Source organism: Colobus angolensis, unplaced genomic scaffold (assembly GCF_000951035.1).
Source record: "Colobus angolensis palliatus isolate OR3802 unplaced genomic scaffold, Cang.pa_1.0 Scaffold285, whole genome shotgun sequence".
NCBI lineage: Eukaryota > Metazoa > Chordata > Mammalia > Primates > Cercopithecidae > Colobus > Colobus angolensis.
The window spans coordinates 3,859,493-3,882,368 of record NW_012116099.1 but is presented as its reverse complement, the minus strand read 5'-3'; positions in this window follow the sequence as shown (position 1 = coordinate 3,882,368).

The following is a 22,876-nucleotide window of genomic DNA, read 5'->3' as shown; positions in this document are numbered from 1 at the left end:
ACTCTAGTGACAACTAAAAAAGCAGTAAAATGTTCATGTTTCAAACTGGGGATGAATACCTTTTCGATGTCACACAGGCACAAAGCAGTTATGAACAAACATAATGCATCATCCTCCATGCCTAATTTCTAAGAAAAAAATAAGCATAAGCATGAGAAAGTTTCTATTCATTATGATGACAAGGAAAAAAAGTTTCTTTACTTATAGAGTGTAACTGAATACTAATTTGAAAACCAAGCCCATCTTCTTTTTAATGGAAATATGTCCTATACTATAAAATAGGTACTGTAAAACTTTTCTTTAGAGAGGACACAGATTTCTATGGTATTTAATGTTCATAAAAATAATTCCTCTCATTTTTGATCTAACTCCACTTACTCATGACTGAGTCAGTTAATGATACTGCATCTTACAAAGAGCATTTTATCTGGAATGACATTGGTATTGGGAGTGGGAATGTTCCTCTGACTGTGAGAGAGAACTACTGCCTTTTGTTCTCTCCTCCAAGGTGAAGAGAATACCCATTACTCCTCTTTGTCTAATTGTCCAATGAGGCAAGGGTCTTGAGTTTCTTGCCTTGATGGACTACATTATCTGACTGTGCTGTTTTGAGACATGGTTACCATAGCCAGAGGCATAATCTATCTGTAAATATTTCAGCACCTGTCTCTTTCTTTTGTGTGAGCTTTGATGGAGGATGGCTTTTGATTTAAAAAGCGAATATAAAACCAATGCTGCTGCCTATAGCCAGGAGTGGATGCTCAGGAGAGAGAGAAAATGAAAGAAATGAACACTTCAATATGTAGCGTGGATTATGTCAGGATTACTAGCAAATAAAAATGTATACAACAGGGAGAATGCTCTATCAGAGATTAAATGTCTTTTCTTTTTATTGGCTATGCTCTGGAGAGAGATGATCCCTTATTTTGAAGGCAGAAAACCTATTTCTTTCCATCACCCATGACAAAGTAGGGAAATTGTGTGTGTGTGTGTGTGTGTGTGAGTGTGTGTGTGATCTGTCTCCATGGGTCAAAGGCAGAAAGTTTTCAGGCAGAAAACTTTTTGATCTAAGAGGAGGCACTATGGCATCCTAAGAGGGAGAATAATGAAAGTTAAGTATTGGACGATGCTGACCTTTAGACTGACCGCAGAAAGATGGGGTCAGTAAGCAAAGAAGGCCCTCAAAGGATGGGCAGACCAAAGCCTGATAGCAGCCCGCAGCTAAAAAGACCCCTCTCAGCACTGATCTCTCTAAGCATGGGTTAACACGTAAAAGACAAGTGTCACCCTACTCTTGCTTCCCCCAGTATACCCATACTCTGGGCATGTCATCTGAGTGTTCTCCAGGTGCCTGAAGGCACAGTTGCATTCTGTGCCTCAGAGATGCTCCAGGGACATAGAAAGATGTACAAGATTTCTTAATATTTAACAAGGTGGAAGGCTTGGTGTATTCATTTTGATGTCTGAAATCCCAAGTTCCTACAGTCTGGTCATAGTTTGGAGTGTGTTGAGAAACAGAGGGTATGGGTAATCTTTGTTACCAGTGCAGACACTGGCAACAATGTGCATTAATAAATATCCACAGGTATATGTCTTTCAAAATGAAAAATTTGGAGTTAAAAAATAGATGACAGATTTTCCCTACTTTAAGTCTTACTATAAAACTACAATAAATAAGACAGTCTCAGATCAGTGAAAAATAGATAAACAGATCAATGAAATAGAAGAAAGGACTTAGAAATAGACCCACACAAACAGCCAACTGATATTTGAAAAAGAAGCAAAGGCCATTCAATGAAGAAAGAATAATCCTTTTAGCAACTGGTGCTGGAACAACTGGACATCCACAATAAAAAAAATTAGATCTTATATCTTTCACAAAATTAACTTAAAATGGATCATAGACGTAAGTGTAAAACACAAAGCTATAAGACTCCTAGAAGATAACATTGGAGAAACTCACGTCACCATGGTTTTGCCAATCACTTTTCGGATATAATAACAAAAGCCATGTCTATGAGAGAAAAACATTGACAAATTGGACTTCATTAAAATGGAACATTTCTGCTCTATATAAAACCCTGTTCAGAGAATGAAATAACTTGCCATAGACTGGGAAAAAATATTTACAAAACACATATTTCATAAAGGACTGGTATCCAAAATATACAAAGAACTCTTAAACTCAAGAATAAGAAAACCAATTATCTGATTACAAATGGGTGAAGCATCTTAACAGAAACTTGCTAAAAACATACAGATGGGAAAAATGTGTATGAAATAATGCTCAATACCATATGCCATTAGGGAATTTCAAATTAAAACAGTGAGATACCACTACACACCTATTAAAATGACTAAAATCCAAAACACTGCAAACACCAAAGGCTGACCAGCATGTGGAACAACGGAAACTCTCATGAATTGTAGGTGGAAATGCAAAATGGTACAGTCACTTTGGAAAACAGTTTGGCAATTTCTTACAAAACTAAACATAATGTTGCCTATGATCCAGCCATTACACTACTTGGTATTTGCTCAAATGAATTGAAAACTCATGCATGCACCAAAACTTGCACATGAATATTTATAACAACTTGCTTTAGAATTGCTAAAGCTTTGAAACAACCAAGATGTCTTTTAATTGGTGAATGGATAAACAAACTGTGGTACATGCATACAACGAAATATTATTTGTTGATAGAAATGAACCATCAGGTCACAAAAAGATGAAAAGAAACCTTTAATACAAATTTCTAAGTAACACAAGCCAAGCTGAAAAGGCTACATCTTGTATAATTTCAACTATATAACATTCTGGAAAAGGCAAAACTAGGAGAAACTGAAAAGATTAGTGATTGCCAGTTGTCTGTGAGGAGAAGGGGAGAGAGGAATAGGTGGACTACAGGAGATTTTTAGGGCAGTAAAACTATTGTGTTTGACATTGTAAGGCTAGATAAATGTTATTATACATTTGTAAAAACTAGTAGAAGATAAAGCACACAGTGAGCTTTCATGTAAATTATGGAATCTAATTAATAATAATGTATCACTAGTGGCTTATTAATTATAACAGTTATACCACATTAATGCAGATTTTAATAATAGAGACACTGGGTGGGAAGAGGTGAGGATATATGAGAACTCTGCACTTTCTGATTATGTTCTTTTAAATTTTTTTTTTAAATTTAAAACCACCATAAAACTACAGTCTATTACTAACAAAACAAATAACCTGTTTTTTATTAAAGGACAAAGAACTTGCAAAGCTATTTCTACAAACCAGTTATACAAATCATCAACAAGGGCAAAAGATGATCAATGTCACTGATCATTAGATAAATGCAAATCAAAACCATCTTATACCAATTAGGATGACTACTGTAATAAAAATAAGGACAGTAAGTGTTGATAAGGATGGAGAGCAATTTTAACCTTTATGTATTATTGTACAGAATATAAAGTCAGGCAGTTGCTACAGAAGGCCGTATGGTGGTTCCTTAAAATATTAAAAATAAAATTACTTCATAATCAAGCAGCTCCACTTCTGGGTATATGCTCAAAATAATTGAAAGCAGGGTCTTAAAGTGACATTTGTAGGCCAGGCACAGTGGCTCACACTTGTAATCCCAGCACTTTGGGAGGCCGAGGTGGGCAGATCATGAGGTCAGGAGTTCGAGACCAGCCTGGCCAATATGGTGAAACCCCATCTCTACTAAAAAATTACAAAAATTAGCCAGCCATGGTGGCACGCACCTGTAGTCCCACCGACTGGAAGGCTGAGGCAGGAGAATCACTTGAACCTGGAAGACGGAGGTTGCAGTGAGCCAAGATCATGCCATTGCACTCTAGTCTGGGTGACAGAACAAGACCGTGTCTCAAAAAATAAAATAAAATAAAATAAAATTGACATTTGTACACTGAAGTTTATTTTAGCATATTCACAGTATCCACAAGGTAGAAGCTACTCAAAGGTCCAACAGTGGATGAATGTATAAACAAAATGTGGTACATATATACAATAAAATATTGTTCAGTCTTAAAAAGGAAAGAAATTCTGAAACATGCTACAACATGAATGAACATTAAGGACATCATGCTAAGTAAATTAAGCTAGTGACAAAGAGACAAATACTGTAAGATTCCATTAATATAAAGTATAAGTAATCAAATTTATACAGACAGGAAGCAAACTGGTGCTTGCCAAGGACAGGAGGAAGAGGAGGAATGGGGAGTTGTTTGATGGGTATAGACTTTCTGTTTTACACAAATAGCTAGAAGAGAAGATTGGAAATGTTTTCAACAAAAAGACACGATAAATGTTTAAGGAGATGGATATCCCAATTACTCTGATTTGATCATTACACATCATATGCATGTATCAAAATGTCACATGCACCCCATAAATATGTACAAGCATTATGTATCAATAAAATTGTACATCAATAAAAATTTTAAAAAGAATTTAAAAGGAAAGTAACACATAGTCGACAGGGTTCACAGGCTGAAGAAAATAGATTTGAAATGCTTTTAACTAAGGAAAGGAGTAAGGGAAAGAGGGCAAAAATCTATACTAGAGTGGCACATTTGAAGATTACCATCCACAGACAGGTCAACTAAGATGCAGACGTTTAATACTTTAGAATACTCCCGGCCCCACCACATATGCAATCACCTTACCATTACACCAATATCATTCCAAATAAGAACAGTGGATTAAAGCTGAAACAGCTGTAAAAGGCAGCGTCTCTGAGGAATAGTACTTAGGGAAGCCCAAAGTAAAAGAGGGAGACAAAAACAATGACACAAGAGGTCTTTGAAATCTCTGGCACCCACGGCTTCAGAAAACATTAAACCATGGTCCAATTTCTAGCTAGATTAAACAAATTTTTTCACTAAATGCCTATTTACCACTCTTCCTATTAACCAACGCATGTCCAACTCTTGACAAAAAGTTAAAAGACACAACCAAAAGTAAAAGGTAGATTAGCAGTTGCTTAGAAATGGGGGTGATGAGGGGATGGGAGTAATAGCTAGAGAGGAATGTACTAAAACTCAGTTAATTGTAAATTTTAAGTGGAAAAAATGCATGATATATGAATTTCATGAAAAAACTGTTGAACAAAGATTTAATTTTTTAAAAAGTGAAAGGATAGAGAAAGATATATTATGCTAAAAGTGAACTAAAGAAAGCTGAAGTAGTCATATCAACTTCAGACAAAGCGGACTTCAGACCAAGATAAATTATCAGAATTAAAGAAGAGTATTACATAGATAAATGAGTCACTTCTCCAAAAAAGACATAATACAGCCAAATGTGTACGTACCCAACAACAGTGTCAGAATATATGAGGCAAAAACTGATGAAAGTAAAAGAAAAAAATTTAACAAATTCACTATTTTTGTTGGAGGCTGAACACACCCCTCTCAGTGATTGAGAGATCAGGAAAGAAGAAAGTCAGCAAGGATGTAGTTGACTAGATCAGGACTATCACTCTACTTGAACAAAATGACATTTATAGAATATCCCAACCAATCACGGAAGAATACACATTTTTCTCAAGCTCAAATGGAATATTCACCAAAGCTGACCACATTCTGGGCCATAAGACACACCTTAACACATTTAAAAGGCTAGATGTCATAACATATATGTTCTCATATCACAATGACATTGAACAAGAAATTACTAACAGAAAGACAGCTGGAAAATTCCCAAGTATTTGGAAATTAATCAACACAATTCTAAATGACACATGCAAATAGGGTATCTTAAATAATATGAAAAAATAAACCAAATAAAAATGAAAATAAAATGTATCTATATTTGCAGGATGCAACAGAAGCAGTGCCCAGGGGGAAATGTGTAGTATTAAATGCTGGTATTGGAAAAAATTGATTTAAGATCAGCAACCTAAACTTCTCTTTTGAAACCTAGAGAAAACGGAGCAACTTAAGCCTGAAATAAATAAACTAAAAGAGATAATAAAACTTTGAGCAGAAACCATGAGAATAAGAAAGAAAAAAAACAGAGAAAAAACAATGCAACCAAAAACTAGTTTTTGAAAATGTTAATATTGTATTAATAAGTATCTAGCCAGACTTACCAAGAATAAAGAAACAAGTCATAGATTACCCATATCAGAAATAGAAGAAGGATGATCACTACTGATTCGATGGAGAGTAAAAGATTAGAAGGAATACTATAAATACCTGCGCCCACAAATTTAATAGCTTAGAAGAAATGGGCCAATTCTTTGAAAAACACAAAGTACAAAATCTCACACAAAAAGAAACACTTTGAATAGGTATATATATATATATATATATATGCACACACACATATATAATATATCACATGTAACATGCATAATATGCATACTATTTATTATATATATATAATTTTTAAAAAGTCAAATGTATCAATATTTGCAGTGTGTATGTGTATGTGTTTCTGTGTGTGCATATTAGACCAATCTCTAAAAAACGAAGCACTAGTCTCTCAGGCGGCTTCACTTGTGAATTCTACCAAATATTTATAGAAAAAAACACTATTTGTTTTCCACAATTTCTTCCAGAAACTATCAGGTTGGTGCAAAAGTCATTGTCATTTTTGCTATTTAAAAGTAAAGGCTTGGAAGGCCGAGACGGACGGATCACGAGGTCAGGAGATCGAGACCATCCTGGCTAACACGGTGAAACCCCGTCTCTACTAAAAAAAAATACAAAAAAAATCTAGCTGGGCGAGGTGGCGGGCACCTGTAGTCCCAGCTACTGGGGAGGCTGAGGCAGGAGAATGGCGTGAACCCGGGAGGTGGAGCTTGCAGTGAGCTGAGATCGTGCCACTGCACTCCAGCCTGGGCGACAGAGCGAGACTCCGTCTCAAAAAAAAAAAAAAAAAAAAAAAAAAAAGTAAAGGCAAAAATCGCAATTACTTTTGCATCAGCCTAATATAATCAGAGGGAGAACATCCTGACACATTCTATGTTTCCCTAGTACTAAAACTAAACAATAAATTACAAGAAAAGTATAGGTTAATATATTTCATGAACATATCTGCAAATATTTCTAAGAAAATATTACCAAATCGATGCCAACAAAGTATAAAAAGAATTACACACCATGAGAAAGTGGTATTTATTTGAAGCAGGCAAAACTAATTCAGCATTCAAAAACCAGTAAATGTAATCTACCACATTGAGAGACTTTAAAAAATTACATTAACATACCAAATCATGCAGAGAAAGCATGTGACAAAAATTCAACACTCATTCATGATCAGTACTTTCAGCAAACTAGGAAAGCTGTTAAATTCTCAACACGATAAAAAAAATAATGCCCACAAAAGTCACATCTAACATCATGCTTAATGGTGGCAAGTGGACACTTTCCTCGTAAGACTGAGAAAAAGTCAAAGATGTGCCTTCTCATTACTCATATCCAATTTCCTGCTTTAAATTCTAGATAATGCAATGATAAAAAAGAGAAATATAAACTTTATAAAGTAAAAAGAAAGAAATAAATTGTCCCTATTCACAGATGACATGATAGTCTATGTACAAAATCGCAAAGAACTGACAAAACAAAAATAAAACAAAACTCTTCGAAGATAACAAGTAGGGGCCGGGCATGTTGGCTCACGCCTGTAATCCTAGCACTTTGGGAGGCCGAGGCGGGCGGATCACCTGAGGTCAGGAGTTCGAGACTAGCCTGGCCAACATGGCAAAACCCAGTCTCTACTAAAAACACAAAAATTAGCTGGACATGTTGGTGGGCACCTGTAATCCCAACTACTCAGGAGGCTGAGGCCGGAGAATCGCTTGAACCTGGGAGGCGGAGGTTGCAGTGAGCCGAGATTGACCATTGCACTCCAGCCTGGGAGACACAATGAGAATTCCATCTCAAAACAAAAACGAAATCAAAAACAAAAACAAACAAACAAAAAACAACAAAAAAAGAAAGAAAATAAAAGACAATAATGAGTAGGGATGGCAAACTCACAGGATACAAGGTTAATATGCAAGTCAATTGACTTTCTATGTACTAGCAATGAACAATTGGGATTTAAAATTTGAAAAAAAAATAGCACTTATAATAGCCCCCTAAATGACATATTTGTGTATAAATCTAAGAAGATATGTGTGGGATCTATAAATGGGAAGCTAAAAAACTATTACAAAAGAAATAAAAGAAGATCTTAACAAATGGAGAGATATTCCAAAGCTACAGTAAACAAGTTAGTACAGTATTAGCAAAAGAACAGACACATAGAATGATGAAACAGTATAGAGTCCAGAAATAGGCTCCCTATATACAGTTAGCTAATCTTTGACAAAGGAGTAAAAGCAATAAAATAGAAAAAGAATAGTCATTTCACTGTGCACTTCTGGATCAGTTGGACATCCATGTGCAAATAATCATAAAATTTTTTTAAAAACTACACAGAGATCTTAAACACAGATCTTATGCAAAAATTAACTCAAAATAAATAATATACCTAAATATAACAGGTAAAATTATGGAGCATCTAGAAGAAAATATAAAAGAAAATATTTATGACCACTGGGTTTTGTGATGGGTTTTTAAATAAAATACCAGCATCACAACCCTTGGAAAAATATTAACGCATTGAACTTTGTTAACATTAAAACTTCTGCTCTGCAGAGACACTGTCAACAGAAACAAAAGGCAAGCAACAAACTAGAAGAAGATATTTGCAAAAACATATATGTGGTAGAGGACTTGTATCCGACATCTATAATGAACTCTTAAAGCTCAATAATTAGAAAAAATTAAAAATGAGTGAAAGATCTGAATAGATCCTTCACCAAAGAAGATATTCAAATGGAAAATAAGCATATGAAAACCTGCTCAATATCGTTTGCAATTAGTGAATTTCAAATTAAAACAATAATAAGGTATCAGTATATACCTAATGCATAGTGCTTTAGAATGGCAAAAATCCAAAAATCTGACAATACTAATTACTGCTAAAGATGTGGAGCAACAGGAATTCTCATATATTGCTGCTAGGAATGCAAATGGTATAGCTACTTTAGAAGCAGTTTAGCAGTTGCTTATTAAGTTAAGCACAGTCTTACCATAGATTCAGCCTTCATTGCTTCTAGATATTTACCCAAATGATTTGAAAACTTTTATCCAGATAAAAACCATCGCGAACATTTGTAGCAGCTTTGTGATTAAGAAGTCAGAAAAATACAGAAGCAACCAAGATGTCTTTTAATAGGTGAATGACCAAAAAAATGGTGGCATATCTATACCAAAGAATATTATTTAGTGATAGAAAAAAATAATCTATCAAGTTATAAAAAGGCATGTATAAATATATTTCTAACTGAAATTTCTATCTCTAAGTAAAACCTATTCCTAAGCATATTTCTAAGTGAAAGAAAACAATTAAAAGACTACATACTGTATAATTCCAATTATATGATATTCTGGAAAAGGCAATGCTATAGTTATAATAAAAATATCAATGGTTGCCAGGGGTTTAGAAGGAAAAGAGGAAGGTTGAACAAGTGATACACAGGGAAATGTTTCAGGGCAGTAGAATTTTTCTGTTTAATACTATAATTGTGGAAACATAAATTATGCATATATTAAAACCCATTGAAATTTACCATAGAAGAACAAACATTAGTGTGTGAAAAGTTTTAAAAAATCACTTAGGAGTTTGGGAGAGCCCACGATGGAATGTAGCATGTGACAAAATAATTTACATAAATTATAAATCTATGAAACAACTTCACTGAGCAGGGTGGAGGAAAAGGTGCTGAACTCAATAACTTTTGGATATAAGTGGAGTCCACTGTATGAGTAGAGTCTACAAGAATAAAGACAAAAGAGAGTGTACATAGACACTGTACTGTGGTGGATAGAGTTGATTTTCATGAATGTATGGGTTAACAATTCTGTTGCCAATACACATGTATCCTGAAATTGGACAATCAAGTGGATGGTAGGAATCAGATTCCTAGTTGTTGAGGGGAAGTTATAAATACATAAGGAGAGGAGAGTCAAATGTTCCACATGGTAAGAAATGAGAGTAGGAGACATCAGTGCAAGCTCACGTTTAGCTTAATATAGACACATATGGCTACATATATAAATTTTATAAATATGTAAATATACTGCTGGAAGGAGGAAGGAATGACACCACAGTAGCAATGAGTACACCTATGACCCAGATATTGGTTCATCATACCATTCACCATTAACAGTACAGTAATTCTTGTAAAAATGGTAGCTCCCAGGATTGGCAGATGAAATACATAGGATGGGCCTTAAAAATGTGGTATTGCCAGAAAGTACGAAAGTACCTGGAAAAATACCTCACTCTCATGGGGATACGGCAAAGGGACACAGAAGCCAACTTAAAGAGTTCTCAGTGGTCAAAACCAGAGAAATTTAAACAATAAAATCAATAGAAAAATATTGGATTATAACTCAAAGTATGAAGTATTTATGAGCCCATATTAACATAAATAAATGATTGCATAAATAATTAAATGAAGGAAATGGAGAAATCTCAAGTATAGAATAATTCCAAATAATTTATATAAATTCTTAACCTTCAAGGAGGAGGTGGGTATCAGATTCTACTGTTTGGTATGAGCTGTACATAGTTGCTTCCTTCAAAGAGCACAGTATGGAAATTGTGAGGAAAAAGGGTAACTTTAGAGGGGAGAAGCCTGACAAACACTACCTCAGCCTGGTGATCAATGTCAATGTTGTTATGTGATGAAAGCGGCCTCTACCTCTGTGGTCTTCCTTCCTCTCTTGACTAATTGTTTCCGCTTTCTGTGACCTACCTGCTCTCTTTACACACTGTTTCCTCTCTACCCTACAGTTTAGCAATTCACTGATGGCTTTTAGTCTTACTCTTTAAGACTCAGCTGAATGTATACAAACTTCCCCATTTGCTAAACATAGGCTCATATGTTTTTGGTCCCTGTTATCATTGATTCCACTCAGGAAACTCTTGGCTTCCATGTCTCTGCATTTGTCCCAGTCTCAGAGTTACTTCTTGGGGTACTTCTTGATTATTTGTTTACTGTTTACTTTGAGCTTGAACTTAAGACTGCAGTATCTGTATTTCAAACTGTGGTGTTGATATATCAAGGCTAGATTTTGGTGGATACGTGAGTGGTGACATTTCGTTTTGCTTTAGCCCTTCTGGTCCTGCAGTTCTCAAACATGTCACCCTCATTTCTGCCTCAGGACCTTTACACTTATGACTTCCCCTCTTGGAGCACTCTTCTTCCCCAAACTTCCATCTCATTCTCCTTCATCCAGATCTTGTCTCAAATCTCAAGCTTTTTAAAAAAAACTTCTGTGACTATTCTAACAAAAGCAACATGCTCATCTTACAACTTTCTATTCCTTTTCTTCTTAACATGTTAATATTATATATTATATAATTATGTGATATAATTATATAATTATTACACATTGTAATTCTTATGTAATTATATAATTATAATGTATAATAATTATATAATTATAATGTATGATAATTATATAATTATATAATGTAACTTACATAATTGTATATGATTATTATATAATTATAAATATATCTGTAACTATATATTTATTCTAGTTTATTATCAGTCTCTCTCTACTAGATCATAAGCTTCATGAAAATGCGTGCTTTTTCTGCCTTTATCACTATATTTCCACCATCTAGGACAGTGCCTAGGGTAATCTAACAATATTTGACACTGAAGAAGTGAATATCACTCCATCTACCAAGGGTAGTTTTTCCTGTCCCAGAATACATCAGAGAGAGCTTAGTACTCGAATAAAATATAATGTTTCCAGTGCTGACGTTTCAACTGGATGCTTGGCTTCAGCTGCCTCTTCCCCTACATCCATTGCCATGTACCACTGATGTCTGACTTCTGCTGAGGAATAACTATAAACTCAGACTGTGGGCATCCTGATGCATCATACACATGTTGCCAATTATATATTAGCTCAAACTGATGAGCAGTCCGTGTCAGAAAACTGCAATGCCAGGGGAAGCAGAGCCCACCATGTACCTACAGATCCTTGGATGGAGAGTTTCCAGGACACTAGTGTTAGCTACAGTCTCAGACGTTTGAAGCAAAACATTGAAATTCATGATACGGCTCTGTTGTCTGGAGAAGCAACCAGGGTCCTTGGTCTCGCGCTGAGAAAATTAGTGACAGGGACACACGTGGAGTGGTTTAAAAAGCAAAAAGTTCAATAGGCAAAAAAGAAGAAAATAGTTCCCCCATATAGAGGAAGGTGGGCTCCGAATGGAAAAGCCCCACCTATGGTGAAAAGCAGTTGGTTATATTGGGAGGCTGGAGGAGGTGGTGTCTGATTTGCATAGGGCCCAGGGGATTGGTTTGATGAGGTATGTCATTCACGTAGCCCGCCAAAAAAAACTGGCCCTCCCACTCTAGCATTTTAATATGCAGATATGGCTTCCTGGCCTGTTGCCATATTGTCCTGCACACGTGGCTTTATCTGGAGGCTGCCATGACACCTGGCACACATAGCAACAAGGAAAAGAGGGCAAGAGGCTCCATATTGAATGTACCTGGCTTCCAGGTAGAGCTGCTGGCATTTATATATAAAAGCTTTTAGTGTGCGTATCCATGCCTGATTTCTAGGCTGCTTTCTGTTCGAGAAGAAATGGTTTGGTGGTTGCTTTTCATTAAAGGAAAATTCCACCAAGAACTTTCACCCTTTCTAGCTGCCTAAAAATTATTTCTTAATAACTCCTGTATTAGTAATAAGTGTATATCTGTGAAATCATGGACATGGATGGGTAGAGTATAGCTCACCTGGCCTATAGCATTGGGGAGTTCAAAGCAACATGGTAACTGTTTTACAAAGTGGAAAGCCAGAGACCATCAGAACCAGTAAGCATGGTCCACTGAGATGGCTGAGATACCCATTACTGAAACAGTGCTTTCCAGAGCAAGAGTCCATATATTCAAACCAATGATGGGCTCACCAGACTCACACAAATACCATATCCTTAACATTCCTGGGAAGATTGTGATAGATCCAGTTGCTGAACTCAGGACCCAGACTCTGACACAGACTGACATGGCTTATTTCTTCCTAGTATGCTGACTTTGATCTCCTGTGCTGGCTGGCTTACTTCACCAGCCAGTACCATTAAGATCATCTAGGAACCATTAATTCTCCACAAACCATTAGACTTCCAACTGACCTCCAACCGCAGTCTCTGGTTCACAGTTCAGTAAAACTTAAAGGTGAAGAAGATGGTTTTAGATCAGTGATTCTTGGTTCAAGTCCGGGAGGCCTCTGCTTGATCTCACAGGGTGGCAGTATACTGCCGTGGTTACCAGTTCAGACCTGAGAGCAGGCAACTGGCTTCCAAGCCTAGCTGTACTACGTCTCACTGTGGATGTGGAGCAGATGCTTATCTTTTCTCAGCCTTTGTTTGTTCAGCTATAATAGTGGCTGCTTCGTGGCCTTGTTGTAGAGACTATGAAATAATCCATTAATTTACTTGACATGGCTTTCCCCATCATCTTTTCCTACCTCTCCAAAGTGAAGTCTCCACTATAGGAGGCAGTATCATCACTGTCCCAGAGCTCTGGGGACAGTTCCCTTCCCCTGTCTCCGAATGTTGTACCATCCACACAGATCATCTTCTTTTCTTACATTAAACTTACCGAGTGCATGTTTGGAGTAGCTTTCCCTGAGCACTCTTTATGGTTGTCCGTCCTCTTAACTCTTAAGATATTTAAAATATGTGCTGATGCAGACAGTACATGCTGCCACGCATCCTAGAGCATTCTCATTTATTCATGACGCACTAATGGAATGTCTGCCATAAGTCAGTCACTGTAGTAGATGCTGAGCATACAAACAAGAGCTTCCTCTTTTCTTAGAAGTTTCCAGTCCACTGAACTACAGACAGATGAGATGATCCCCATGCATAGAAGCCCCTAGATGGAGGGCATTTAATTACTGCTGGGCTAAGTCTAGAGGCCTCGTGGAGATGATGCCCTTCATATGTTTTCTTGCCCTAATCATCCCACAAGTTCCTTGAAGCCACGATTATCTCAGGTTATTTATAATGCTTTCATATGGAAGATTACACATAGTAGGAACTCTGTAAGGCCACCCGACTAAAAGTAAATAATATCAACTAAAAATTATACTCACAAGTTTTTTAAAATAGCAATTATAATAATTTAAAATATAAAAATTTTCCTAAGAAACGCTGCTGGCATAATCTTCATGTGCATCTCATGTGCAAACTGGGTGACAGCCTGAAAATGTGCAGCTCAATGTCCAGCAACATACACAGAAATGTTCTCTGAAAGTGAGGCTCCCCACAGCCTCTAGGCATGAAAGGCCATGGGTGGAAGACTTGCTCTTTCAGGTTCCTTTAGGTCCACGAGAAGTTTCCATTGGTCACAGTCTCCCCCAGTGCCCCTGCAGGTTCACAGATTGGGCATAGACCCCTGCCCACTTTCCTTAGACAGATGGCCCAGTAAATTGATTAGCTGAAAGCTCAATGTGATTATTATGGTTTTTGCTAAAGGATATTTATTTTTCCTGACTAATTATCCAGTTTGGAGATTTCCTAATCTGTTCTGTCTGGCCTAGTATTTAGAAAAGGTTTTTCTCCTGACTGATGACTTTGCAGGCCACTGCAAACTCTGTTTAAGCCACAGAAGGAGAGGCAGGCAACAGAATGGCTTTACTTCACCAGTGTATGCTATTTAAGGAACGTGGCTCAGCTAGGAGAGAAGGTTGCACGGGCACAGAAATGCATCTTTGCACCCCAGAAAGATGAAAAATGATTAAATCAATATATCCAGGAACATGCTTTTTACCTTCTTCATCAGCAATGGGTTCTCCTGAGGAATTGTCATCAAACGTGCAGCTTACCCTCCCAGCATTAGCCATTTACCCAACACTGTCACTTATCATGTGAATGGTATTGAGATGGGGCAGTGATTTTTAAAGTATGGTCCTCCAGATGAGCATCACCTGGAACTTGTTGAATGCAAATTGTTAGAAAATACTACTGTGGTTTAATAGGCCCTCCAGTTGATTCTGATTCATGCTGGCGTTTGAGAACTAATGAAATAAAAAATGGCATATAAGGGATCAGACTACTGACTTTTTATTTATCTGTAAAGGTTCAGAAAAGTTTCCTGTATTTAGGGTATTCAAAATAGAAAACAGTGCTTTAACTTTAGTACATAATTCAGGAAACTGAAGAATGTTTCAGGTAAATATGGGAACCTTTAACTCCCTTTTCCTCAATTCTTTTTCATCACACTTCTGACACCTAGAAGTTGAAAGATACTGTCTAAGCCAGTATTTCTCAGATACTGTCAAGATCTCTGAAAGTCATCTTGGCTGAGTTCAGTGTGGTTCCTGCAAAAAATAGGGATTCACCCCATATCTCAGGTATATTCTAGGAAATCCCATATAGTTACCATGCCTGGATTTGTACCAGAGAGACTTAGAAAAACTTCAACACATGAAAGAGCACCGAAATCAATCCACTTGCATAAGAATATTTCCTGAAAGATCGAATCCTAAAGGAAATTTCCAATGGGTTATGGACATGAGTAGATTGTGTTTAGAATTCCTGTGTTAGTATGACACTTTGGTTGTAGGTAACAGAACACTTAGTTCTAGTGAACTTAAACAAATAGGAGTGTGTGTTTGATTATGTAAAGTTCAAAGTAGCCCAACTTCAGCCATAGTGACAACTGTGTCTTAGGAAAGCTTCTCTTCATCTCTCAGTCCTGCTGCTTTTCTCTGCTGAATTTATTTTTAGGCAAAATCACCTCAAATAAGGACATGGATGGCCTCTATTAGCTCCAGGCTTATGTGCCACCAACATTGGAAAAATAAAACCTCCGTTTTCTGGTAGCTCCATCAAAAGTCCTGGTAAGGGCACTCAAGGGCTTGCCTTGGTTCGTGCACCTATTTTCTAGACAATTACTAAAGTCAATGCTGAATTGGTCTGACCTGGAGTAAAGGCAATGCCAACCAGGAGAATCAAAAGAAAAGGGAGGGGCTCACCTGAGTGGAAATTAAGGGAAATTAGTGTTATCAAGCTGGCAGAAACAAGTGATTTCTATTGTAAATTCCAAGAAAATGGGTAGGGCTCAGGGTTTAAGAAGAATGCTGGTTTCTGTCCTTGCCATCTAGAAGTATAGTAGGAGCTTTCACTCCATTGCCAGAGTACACATTTAGGGAGAAATCAAGACTACTACATTCAGTGTGGACCAATACAAAGTCTTTTGTTATTTCCTTAATAAATAATTAATATTTATATGGTATTATGCCAGGTGGTAGGGAAAGAGGGCCACATTGTGATGGTTTTTACTCATTTATGAGGACATTCTAGAAAATCAGGATTACAAGGCACAACAATTAATTATCTAAAAATTCCAGGACTAAGTGGTCTGCAGATAACTCAGTTTTGAAAATACATTCAACAAGTCTCTGGTTAAAGTGATTCATAAAGCCACATAAACAGATGTTCCATCTCCATGCACATTTTCAGAACAGATACTTTACTTCTGAAGGGCAACCATGCCCATTTCTCCTAATCTGAGGACTCATTCATTCCAGCAAGTATTCCATATATTTTAAGGGCCCAGAGCAGAGCATAACACATGCAGGCTAAGATACATAAACTCTTCCGTGCATAACAAGGAGTCACTTGCATTTTCATCCCAAGTGTGAGTGGTAGGTATGGAAGAGCAAGTGTAGAAAGGCAAGTGTTTAATGAAATGTGGAACCATCGTATGTACCTTAACACAGTGAGAGGTCATTGGATACAGCTGCTGCATTGATGACTTGTCTTTGAGGAAGGAGAATGAGGGGACTCTGGCTGAAACACCAATGCCACACCTCACTGCACTTCTGTCAGATAAAAGCCTACTGTGAATTTATTCTGTCACAGGAAAATCTCAGCCTTGCCAAAAGCTACAGGGATGCGCCCTCACGCTCTGATACTGCCAATTGTCCCCTTCAGGCTTGAAGGGGAATAAACAGTGCCAGGCTATTGTTGTTGGTGGTGTTGATATACCCAGGTGAAAAGGTAACTGCAGGTAAATTTCAACCCCTTCACTGTGCTGAGTGCAAAAGTACTGCAGAAGGATGAGGTGTGTGGCAAGAGGGAGGGAGGAAAATCAAATTAGAAATGACAGATGTAGAGTGTTCAGGCTCTAGACTCAGAGGGAATTGGGATTAGAGCCCAGCTCTACTGTTTATTCACCATCTGTGGTCAGGAAAGTTTAACACTTTACATCAGATTCTTAGCTACTCAATGAAGGCCCAGATTTGGTTGTAAGGATTAAGAAAGAGGCTAGGCACGATGGCTCATGCCTGTAATCCCACGGGTTTGGGAGGCTGAGGCAGGCAGATCAACCTAATCCCACCAGTTTGGGAGGCTGAGGTGGGCAGATCACCTGAGGTCAGGAGTTTAAAACCAGCCTGACCAAGATGGTGAAATCCCGTCTCTACTAAAAATACAAAATTAGCCAGGTGTGGTGGCACATGCCTGTAATCCCAGCTACAAGGGAGGCTGAGGCAGGATAATCGCTTGAACTTGGTGGGCAGAGGTTGCAGTGAGCTGAGATTGTGCCATTGCACCCTAGCCTGGGCAACAAAAGGGAAACTCCGTCTCAAAAAAAAAAAAAAAAAGAAAGAAAGAAAGACAGGTATATGAAGTGTCTACTTGGTGAGCACTCAATTGATGGCAATTATTGTGAGTAGTATAATCTGAAACAAACAATGGCCATTTTTCTGCCACTTCTGGAACTTTGCCATAAGTAATCCCAGAAACACACACACATTTTAGAACTGTGTACTATAAGTTGGGTCTAAGGTAAATTTTGAAAATTCAGGATTTTTATTTTCAGTGTTTTTTTCCTTGAGGTATTTCTGATTGCTTTATGCTATCTGACACTGGCAATAAATTGTCAAATTTTGATGCTGTCTTAAAATACTAAACTGTTGTGTTAATGAGGTCTCTTTTTTAAATTAGTGAATTTTTGGCTTATTTGTAAGACGATTTCTATCATTATTTGAAAATAAGATGTGGTTTGATAAAGGTTGCTGCTGAAAAAGTTTTCTTTAAAATGTTGTTTTACTTCACAAAATCAAAAAATAAATTATTAAGTGTTAAAAGATATCACCTTTCCTTAAAATATATTACCTTTCACCTTATTTTTACTTTCTATGAAGTCTGTGGGCTCAAAAAGAGAGTCCAGATTTGAAGTAACTGGTGAGAAAACATTTTCAATTCGGTTTCAGGAATGAGTGATCTGAACACAGGACATAATTACAGCTGAAAAAAAAGTGTTTCTATAGTGATATCAATAAAATGAGAAGAATTATAAAAAAGATAAAAGGAACAAGAAAGACATCTTGTTAAGACTACGAGAATATATATATATATATTTTTTTTCCATATATATATTTATTTATATATATGGAAAAGCTATACCCATATCTGAATCTTAGAGCACTTTTAACTGCAAGATACAGAAACCAGGCTAATCAAAGTGACTTAAGCAAAAAATTGAATTTAGTAATTTATTTGCTCACATATCCTGAGAAGTCCCAGGATGAGGCAGGATTCATGCCTCACATAGTCAGACCTCAGTTTTTCTCAATCTTCAAGTCTTGTGTCTTCTCAGCTGACATTAATCTTTGTGCGCTACAACCTGGAAGCAGCTCTCTTTCCTAACAGCTGAACATGTTTATTAGGCTTCCTCTTGTGGTTTCAGTCAAGTCCTCATCCCAGAAGCAATTTCTGTGACCAAGGGAACGTGATGCCTTGGCCAGTTAGACCTGAGTCTTGTGGACACCCCTCAAGTCTGGGATATATATAGTCCCCATCATAAACCACATGTGTTGATGGTGGAGGAGGTGAGAGTTCCCCAGGAGGGAATCAAATGCAATTGTTGGAAAGGGGAAGATGACTGGATTCCTCAATGTCCAGTTTAAATTCTCCTTTCTCTGGCAAATCTTTCCAGAGCACATCTTACACGGTGACCTCTTCTCCCTCTCAACACACAAAAGATACTGCAAGTGATGCACTTGCCTGCCAGCCATTCCTTGTACTGTTCTTTACATCTTACATTATTCCAGGGGATGCTTGTCTTAGTCCATTTGGACCACTATACCAAAGTATCATAGACTGAGCCACTTATAAATGACAGGAATTTATTTCTTACTGTTCTGAGGCTGGAAGTCCAAGATCAGGGTGCCAGAATAGCTAAGTTCTGGTAAGGATCCTCTTCCGAGTTGCAGGCTGCCAACTCTCAATGTATCCTCACATGGTGGAAAAGACCAAGGGAGCTCTCTGGGGCCATTTTTATAGGGCACTAATCCCACTCATGAGTGCTCTGCCCTCATGACCTAATTACTTCCCAAGGACCCAGTTTCCTAACACCATCACTTTGGACGTTAAGATTTAAAAATATAAATTTTGGTGGGCCATAAACACTCAGACCATGGCAATGCTCTTGGTGCCTCATCCAGATTTCCTTTACTGGCCAGTGCACGCTTCCCCCACCCGCTGTGAGTTGACTGCTAACATCTCACAGTTGCTCTTCTTCCTCAGAGAACTCATCCGAACTCAGCCATTTGGCCAGAAATTTGTGTCCCGTATTTCCACCCAGGAGCAGCCCACAGCAAATGTCTGCAACTCATTTTCTCACATGGAGAACAAGAAGCTGATTCCCTTGCCTCGAGGCAGTATCAGCTCCATGGCACAATTCACACTCCAAAGATGCCTATGTGATCAGGCCCAAGCTGAGATCTTCACTGAGCTCCTCTCCCACCCCATCCTGTTTCCCTCACTTTCATTTTTCTTCTCCTGAGAGCTTCTCTCAAAAAGTCAAGAGTCTCAAATCTCTTTTTCAGGTTCTAGGTTTGGGTGACTTGATAATTAACAAGTTTAACAATTAAAGATAATTGTTAAACTTGTCACATTCATTTATCTCTAATAAATGTAAGATTCCTGTGAAGAGGAACCATGTTTTAGTCTATCCCCAATTTTTAATATGATTTACGTTTTTGTACATGTATGTGATGCTTTTCCGACCGCTTTGAGAAGGCAAGACACATCTTCTATTGCAATATTTCTCAATCCCTAATATTCCTACAGATCCCCTAGAGATGTTATCAAAATGGCTTAGTAGACCTAAATTAAGGCCTGAGATCTGTGGGTCTTAGAAGCTTCCAAGTGATGCTAATGTTGTTGATCTGTGTACTACACTTTCAGTAACAAGTTCTACTACACATCAATTATTTTCAGTCACCCATAACATTTAGTACTCTGCTTTCCATCCCATAAGCATTCAGTAAAGGTTTGTTCTTAGAGTCTGAACTAATTGAAAAACATAGGAATTGAAGGCATTTTATTGAAAAGAAAGCTGATTTTAAATGTATGTTCTCTAAATATAGATTTTCTTTCCTACATCAGTGGCTCTCAGTAAAAGTTACTAAGGGAGGCTTTTTTTTTTTTTTTAAGTTTCTAGATAGCCTGCAACAAAAATATCTCATGAACTTAATTTTTTCTGTTCTAGGACACAGAGATAAGGGGCCAATTAGTAACAGGCCACTATTTCTCAGATATGCCAACGGAAATTGAAGATGGTAATTTTATGAAGAATTAGAATTTGATTTCATATCTGGCATGGAAAATTTAATGTCCACACTGGGCCTCAGCTCCTGAGTTTCTTCTTAAAGTCACTCACACTTGGGCCTTTGGTTCATCTCCATAGCAAGGTTAATGGCTGCAGTCAGGCTTCCACTGGGATGTGCATTTCAAGTCTCAGGGCTGTAGGTGACTTCATCCCAGGGCTCACAGTTCAGCCGTCCTTTTGACATTCATCCTATTAATTATAGATGAGATACCAATCAATCTGTCATTCTGGAATTCTGCAGAATCTAGCTCTGCTCTCAACAAAGAGAGTTCTTCAGTGTTAGCATCAGATCTTTCTTTTGGAACAAAGATTTGTGTTCATTGTGTTTCTCTCTGAGAGGGAGAAAAACTATCTAAGCCTGATAAATTCTGATCTACAAACACTGAAAGCATATAAAGCAGTACAATTTATTTTGTATAAACATGCGGTTTTCAATCCTGAGTGCATCAGAATTGCCTGAAGAGCTATGTGACAATACAGTTTTAGTAGATCTGGGGCATGAGTCTGGGTCTCCGGTTTTGATTAAGCTCTCTAGGGGATTCTGATACATAGGGATTAGCATCATTGGTATAAAATGCTAATTCCCCAATTTTCATGAGCATCAGAATCATCTGGAGGGATTTTTAAAACACAGTTTCCTAGTTCACTCCAGATGTTCTGACTCAGCAGGTCTAGGGAGGAACCTAAACATTTGCATTCACTATTGTTAGTTGTAGAGATAGGGTTATAGCTATGTTGTCCAGTCTGGTTTTGAACTCCTGGGCTCAAGTAATCCTCCCATTTAGGCCTCCCAAAGCATTGGGAGTGCAGGCATGAGCCACTGAGCCCAGCCCAGAATTTGCATTTCTAAAAAGCTCAGGTAATGCTGATGTCGCTTGTTCATAGATTACCTGTTATATGTGATATGGTTTGGCTGTGTCCCCACACAAATCTCATCTTGAATTGTAGCTCCCATAATTCTCATGTGTTATGGGCGGGACCCCATGGGAGATAATTGAATCATGGGGGTCGTTTCCCTCATAGTGTCTGGTGGTAGTGAATAAGTCTCACAAGCTCTGATGGTTTTATGAGGGGTTTCCTCTTTCACTTGGCTCTCATTTTCTCTTGCTTGCTGCCATGTAAGACATGACTTTGCTCCTCCTTTGCCTTCCACCATAATTGTGAGGGCTTGGCAGCCACGTGGAACTGTGAGTCAATTAAACGTCTTTTTCTTTATAAATTACCTAGTCTCGGGTATGTCTTTATTATCAGCATGAGAACAGACTAACATAATGGTATAGCTACATATTAGAATCACTGTAGAGATTTTAAAATCTCATACTCAGAACAAATACCAGCATCTCTGGGAGCAGGATAAAGGTATCAGCATTTTAAAAAATCAGGTTACTTCAGTGTGCAGTTAAGGCTGAGAACCACTGGTGGAGAGCAATATAACATCAATCTTACGTTCAATTTTTAGAGAGAGCCACCTGTGGATACAAGGAATGGTGAAAAGCATTAACTTTATGATAGGCAAATCCAAGTTCAAATCCTGACTCTGTCATCCAATAACTGAGAGCTTGGGTGCACATTACCTCTTTTAAGCCTCAGTATTTTCATCTATCAAATGGGTATTATAGCAATAGTACCCTCCTCAAATAAATGAGATTAAAAAAATCAAAGCTTTTGCCACAACAGCTAATATACAGTAAATGCTCAATAAATGCACATGGATATTATTGCTGCCATTGTGTCATTAGTTATTATTATTACTGTCATTATGTAAAAAGTTTTAATGAGAATTTTTTTAATTTTAATTATTTTTTAACTTTTATTTTAGGTTTGGGGGTATATATGGAGGTTTGTTACACAGGTAAACTCATGTCACAGGGGTTTGTTGTACAGATCATTTCATCACCCAGGTATTAAGCTCTGTACTCAATAGTTATCTTTTCTGCACCTCACCCTCCTTCCATCCTCCCTACTCAAGTATACTCCAGTGTCTATTGTTTCTTCCTTGTGTTCATAAGTTCTTATCATTTAGCTCTTGCTTATAAGTGAGAACATGCAGCATTTGGTTTTCTGTTCCTTCATTAGTTTGCTATGGATAATAGCCTCCAGCTCCATCCATATTCTTGCAAAAGACTTGATCTTGTTCTTTTTATGGC